This window comes from Calonectris borealis, chromosome 7 (assembly GCF_964195595.1).
Source record: "Calonectris borealis chromosome 7, bCalBor7.hap1.2, whole genome shotgun sequence".
Classification (NCBI taxonomy): domain Eukaryota; kingdom Metazoa; phylum Chordata; class Aves; order Procellariiformes; family Procellariidae; genus Calonectris; species Calonectris borealis.
Window position 1 is genome coordinate 7,503,723 of NC_134318.1, and position 6,385 is coordinate 7,510,107.

The window sequence follows — 6,385 nt, forward strand, 5'->3', positions numbered from 1 at the left end:
CTGGAAAACAGATGTTGGAAATGGGATCTATGAAACAATATACCCTAGCAGTACTTTTTTTAAAATGCTTCATTATTATGATGTCTCTAGCTGTTGTAGTATAAAGCACTTCAAATGTGAACCAACCCATTCAAACGCAAGCCTACAGAGGGGCTTTTCTACTGCATACAAGAGAGCAGTACTGTCCACATCCATTCCTATAAAGATGCTTGAAAGGCCGGTGTTTTGCTAACTATTTTAATTGACACACAGGAAAGGAGAAGCAGTGGCACAGATCTTAACAGCTTATTGTTACTGCTGTTGCAGTTCAGTGCCAGTGGGTAAGTACCCCATCACCAATTTGTATCTCCATCCTCTTCTCTCCTCCCCTTTATTTCCTTGCAGTGGAAAAGGAATATAATGTGGGAATTTTAGCCAAGCTCACAGACACATTTCAGATGCAACAAGGCGAAACCAACAACACATACACCTGAATTCTGAACATTTCCCTGATCGGCTCTCCGTGGCAGGTAATGTTGGCAATGCACACGAGCTCTTTGCTGGGTGTAACCATACCATCTCCTCCTCAATCTGACAGTTCGCTGAAAAGACTGCTTTTCTAGAGGGCTGGATATCAAGTCATCTGTCATTCCAAAGACCTACCCTACTAAAAGAAGAGGTAACAAGCTATTTTTGTAAGATAAAAGATGATTTAAGTAGTAAAAGAACTATTGCTCTCCAAGTGCTGCACACAGCAAAAGTAGAAGGAACTGGAACTTAATGACAGAGCCCCACATAAGCCGAATGTGTTTCTTGAGAACATGGTAAGTTGGAAGTTATAGGCTTGAACAAAATGCAGAGCAAGAATTTAGTAACTTGGAAGAAAAACAAGCAGGAGGGCTAACAATTGGTTAGAATAAGCTGGGTAATATGAACACCTAAACACCAACATGTATGATCGCTGCTCCATTAAAAACTCTGCTAAAAGCTAGAAAACAAACAAGAATTAACAGTTGTTCATTTTCAAAGCCACAGACATATAAGCTTGTGATCTGTCTTCTTCAACACTAATAAATATCCTAGAAAGCAAGTAGCACCAGGTGCCAATCTTTCCTGGCAACACTAAGATACTCAGCCTACCAAAACTAAAGCTGAGCCTAAGTGTTTGGAGAGAGAGCTCACAGTAATGATTGGCCAGGCAACAAAATGGTGGATGAAATCCTTTCACTGAAACACAAAGTGAAGCACATGGAGGGGAACATGGAAATCATGGCCTCTGAATTACCTACTAACATTCAAAATAGAGATCCTGGTACTACAACAGATACTTCTGTGAAACTGTTCTGTGTTGCTCAAGCGGAGTGTTAGGAACCATTACAAAAGGAGGGGAGAACATGAAACATGAACTGGAAACATGAGTACGCCAATCATTATTTAGTCCAGATCTATCATTTGCTTACATCTTGAATATAACATGCAGTTCAGGTCTGCTTAAAAGGCACAAAGCAGGACCTAAAAAGCCACAGAGAAAGGTAGTAAGGGTGACCAAAAGTACAAGGAGCAGCTGAATTACTTTCACCCCGGAAAGAAGGCAATCTGGGTGAAGTGCCAACCAATATATTATAAAAACAAGAGCACATGGAAAGTGTTATCAGAGAGTGACCGTTCACTGTTTCTCAGAAGTAGAGGATATCAAGTCAATTTATCAAGCTACAAAAGACAGCTACTTTTTCATGCAATGTGTTGTCAAATCATGGAACTTACTGCTACAGCACATTGTAGATGCAAAAAAACTTACAGGTTAAGTTTTTTTAAGAGCAAAATTAGTGGAAGAAAGTTAAATCAAAAGCTACTTAACACAAAAGTACTATTTTAGCTATACATTACTCGAAGCTGGAAGAGCGTGCTGAGAAAATAGCCTTGTATGCTACTCGAGCCTTCTTCCCTGTGTATGTGCTACTGGCTACGGCTAGAGGTAAAGTTTTAAGCTGGTGGACCTTTGGTCTGACACAGTGCTACCATCCCTCTGTTTTTTTCCAGAATAACATGCGAATTGGTACATACCTGAAGAATGAATAAAATTGGACAACACAGTACAAAGAATACAGTGCATAAACCTGTAAGTAGTTCCACACTGCAGGCGTCTCTAGCAAAATTTGAGTCTGTGGTGAGTATCAGGGAGCTGTGAGGGGCAGCTGCTCCCTGAGGGACAGAGCCCCACACAGTAACAGCCAGCAGGACAAGGACCTCACTGGCCAGCACCCAGCCGCACTGTACCCACACACAGCAAACAGGACAGGCCTGGGGGTAGCATCCAGATCCAGCCAGGAGTCCAGACAATCAGTCAGCTTCCAGGTGATGGTGCAGGTCTGAGGTTGAACCGAAAAGGCAATCTGCAGGTCAGAAGCAGGTCTGGTGAGCCAGTAGGTAAGCATGGATAGACACAATCCAGGTAGATACTGAGCAGGGTGCATAGTGGCCAAACAGGGCCCAAAATGCATATCAATACTTTGAAAAAACAACTCACCCAGGACTGAGCTTAAATAGAGTTCCTGGCCCCATGGGCAGAGGATGTGGGTGGAGGCCCCGGGTGCAGCTGGTCAGGTCCATTAAGGCCTATTAGTGCCCTCAGGGCCCTGACCCTGGAAACAGAACTATCCAAGTATGTTGGCCCTAAATCAGTCCTCCAGAGAATCTGGATCAGACCTCCGAAGTAGGCTTCAGGCTCTGGAAGGTTAGACATGTCACTGATGCTGAACTTGAGTTAAGCCCTCCACAAAGCAAAAGCTCTAAGAATTACACTGCAAAGACACCTATGCTGCTTTGTAAGGGAAAGATTGGATCTAACTAGGCCTATCTTGGCTAGTCCTGCCTCCCTCATAATGGAAATGTGATGTCGAGACATCAGAGCTGGCTCCTTGTGCAATTACAAAGCATGGATTAAAGCATCTACCTTGCAAAGCCTCCCTCCCATTTATTAGCTCGGACTCCAGTGTGACAAAGTGACCAGCCTGCTCCCAGACCAGACATGACCTAGGAAGCTATATGCTGCACTGATGTGGTGCTGTGCTTGCGAACCCAGCTGAACACAAGCCAACCACTGCTAGTGCCTTTGTATTTTTAATACAGATGATCAGATAAATCACCCACAGCATTGTTAGTTGGCAGCATCTGAAAGAGAAAAGTCTTGAAGAACATGAGTTTAATGCAGAAACTCTGGAATTCTAATTGTGGTTTTGACACCGACTTCCTCATTTAGTCTTTCTTGGCCCTGGTTCTGTAGATAGTATCTACCTGCTTGATTGGCACTGAAAATAAGTTAACATTTGTAAGCATGCTGAACCCAGATAGTTTAAGTGTTAATACCATTTTACATAAAGTAAGACCAGAAGGGACTACGATTTCATCTTCTGATGCCCATTATACAGGCCCATTGCATTTATTCTAAATATTTCCTATCTGATGTTCCTGACCAGTTTCCATTTTTATTGGAAATCTTGGCCCTCACGTCACTGCATGAATGTGCATGAGTGCAGAATGATTGTGCTGTGCCTGGCTGGTAAACACGACATCTGGGAAAACACGGCTAATTTTGCATGCACTGACCTGGCATTTTCGGATGCTTCAAGTCTACTCCACTTTTGCAGTAAGCCATGTGATACCGGAGGACATGAAGTGCACACCTCTCCCCTGCACCTGAAAGAAAGGAAGAGGCCTGCTTAGCTAGAGAAATTTGGCACCACTCTATTTGCAGACTCGATGACTTCAGAGAGTCAAATACTTCTGTTCCTTAAAGACCTCACTGACAGACTACGGTAGGGACTGTCAGGGTCCTGAGGGTGCCAACAGGCACTAATGGCCCTGACCAGCCTCACCTGGGGCCTCCACCCACACACCTGGTCCATGGGCGCAGGAGCTCCATTTAAGCTCAGGCCTGGCCAAGCAATCACTCCTTGTCTGAGCTATGTTATAGGTGTGTTTGTTCTGAGTCCTGGCTCTGGCCTTGTTTCTTGTCTAGACCTGGCTCCTAGATGAACCTCAGACTTGTCTCCGGTCTTGTTTTGGGCCTTATCTTCTGCTGTTGCTGACTTGTCTCTTTGGGTGGACCCTGGACCTGGTTTGTGCCCTTGCTGTGACTGTTGATAGAGGCTGCTCCCAGCACCCAGCTCTGCCTGCCCTGCTGCAGGACTGCACCCTGTCGGTGAGGATACTACCCGTGCTGTGGTCACCCTTGGTTCCTAGCTCACCTCACCTTAGGAAGTAGCACTGGCCTGTCTGCTTGCTGACAGAGATAAAGAGAGCTCAGGATGCCACACTGGAAAGGAATGGAGATTTGCTCAGGTATTTCCAATCTGCAAGCCATAATGCCTGTTGCAGAAGGAAAAAAAAAATCCTCAAATTCCTGAGTCTCATGTGGGGAAAGTTCTGTACTTCTAGTGGTTTTGGATATGGTTTGGGGCAAATGAATAGACAACTAGATAGATGTTACTTCAGATCACTAACCAGTGAAGACCACAAGCAAGTATAAAGTGGAAGAAAATCTTTCTGATCCCTATAGCCCAGAGGTGTGGCACTTGAGGATAATTTGTACAACTGTCTTAAAACAGAGATGGATGTACATCAATATTTTAAGAGCACTAAAAATAATCTTTTCAGCAACAACTGCCATGAGAATAGCTTACCTAACTTTAGGCTTGATAATTTATTTCAATTGATAAATATTTGAAACATCTTTACAAAACCAAGATCCTCAACAACAAAAAATTCAGAAACAAATTACAGTTATAGATAAAACTACCTACCTGCTTGAATTTTTCTTCAAGTTAGCAGCTCTGCTCCTGAGTATCTTGACTTTAATGTCTTCCCCTGTTTATCATCAATCTGCCAGGGAAGGATGACATAGGGTCAGGCGTGAGTGTAACCTGAGTGACATTAAAAATGCTGATGACTTGTAAGAAAGGGTCATAAAAGAGAAGTCACCAGAGAAATTCTGTAAAGGGCATAAACACTTTGAGGTAAAAAGATGAAGTGACAGCAGTGAGAATGTTAAGATTTGAAGGTGCAAATAATGAACTACTATCGAAGCTAGTAAAGAAAACAGAAGTCCAGAGCATTTTATACTGGTAAGTTTTTAAAAAAAAAAAAGCTAAAGACATAAAGCTCATTGCTGAATTCCTTTGTGTTAGTGTATCTCTATGAAGATGTTCTGTTTAATTTTGCAATGCAAGTTTCTTATTGCTTTCCTAAATAGTATTCAGTTGTGGTGCACGCTTCCCTAAATTACAAGGGTTGACAAAGAACCTTCCTGAAATATCTTGCCTGTATCCAAAAGAAGTAACAGCCCATTTATGCAGTTATCCGATTTTTCTAGTCACTGGTGAAACTCTAGAAATGAGATGACTTTCAGCTGTTAGTGTAGTTGCAACACTTTCCTGTGTGAACTCAGTAAATAAATTAAGTTTCTACAGTTGGAGCTGCTAAAGCAGTATGATTGTTCTGGCTGGGGGGAGGCTTTTCCTGAGCAGAATCCCAAAAGAATACAAATTGGCTGGGGAAAACCACATCAACAGGGACTATAAAGCTTGCTTCAATAACTCACAGAACAGTTGCTTTTCCATTAGTGACTTAAACATCAGAGTGACTTCAACAAAAATTATGAATTTCCCAGGTATATTAAAAAAATGTAAAAAGGCTTGAGAGTTTTCTGCTATAAAGGACTTATTCCGTATTTTCTGGAAGAAATCTGTCCACCTTTGCTATGTATTTTTTTATTATTGGAAAAAATGCGTATTGTAACAGCCATTTCCCAAATAAATAAGTGACATAATGATCAAACAGAGCAAAATAAAGTTTTCCCAATGCTGAAGCAAACTTAAAATTAAGGAATGTAACCTATTAAAGGAAAAAATGAGTAATTTCTGTTGAAGGCAGTTTGACAGAAGCAGGAAGAAAAAATGTTCCAGCAAATTTGTTTGGAAATGGGTTCATTTTACTTGTGCAAGCACCGAGATCTGTGTGACACTTTTTCTTCATGTTAAAAGCCTGACTTTTAAAAAAGGGATTTTGGTATGTGAAATACTTGAAATTCAGGTAAAGCTGTATGGGGCAAAAAGCATATGAGAAATATATGAATAACTGCAGAAAAGTGAGAGAAAAGCTTGACAGCATTAACTTCCTCACCAGTGTCCGGCATCAGGTATACTCTCCTTCCCTATACCCTGCACCAGCATTCAGAGAGCGTGTGGGTTTTTTTCCAAAGTTGAGGACAAAAGTTTAACTAAATGCCTCCTGGAAAGCCCTCTACACTGTATTCAACAGAGACATTGCAGAAAACCTAAAAAATTGCAGAAAAATGTTGGCAGCTGCAGCGATGATACTGCGTTTGACCTTCCTGATTCTAAAAAAG

General features: G+C 41.9%; 1 long non-coding RNA gene across 1 annotated transcript; it reads right to left on the minus strand.

Moving 5' to 3' along the window:
* Positions 1-3,591: 3,591 nt before the first annotated feature.
* LOC142084568 (uncharacterized) lies at positions 3,592-6,307 on the minus strand. Its single transcript, XR_012674393.1, has 3 exons — positions 6,160-6,307; positions 4,782-4,860; positions 3,592-3,675 (listed from the first exon to the last, which is right to left on the minus strand). It is a non-coding gene; the product is annotated as an uncharacterized LOC142084568 (long non-coding RNA).
* Positions 6,308-6,385: the final 78 nt, after the last annotated feature.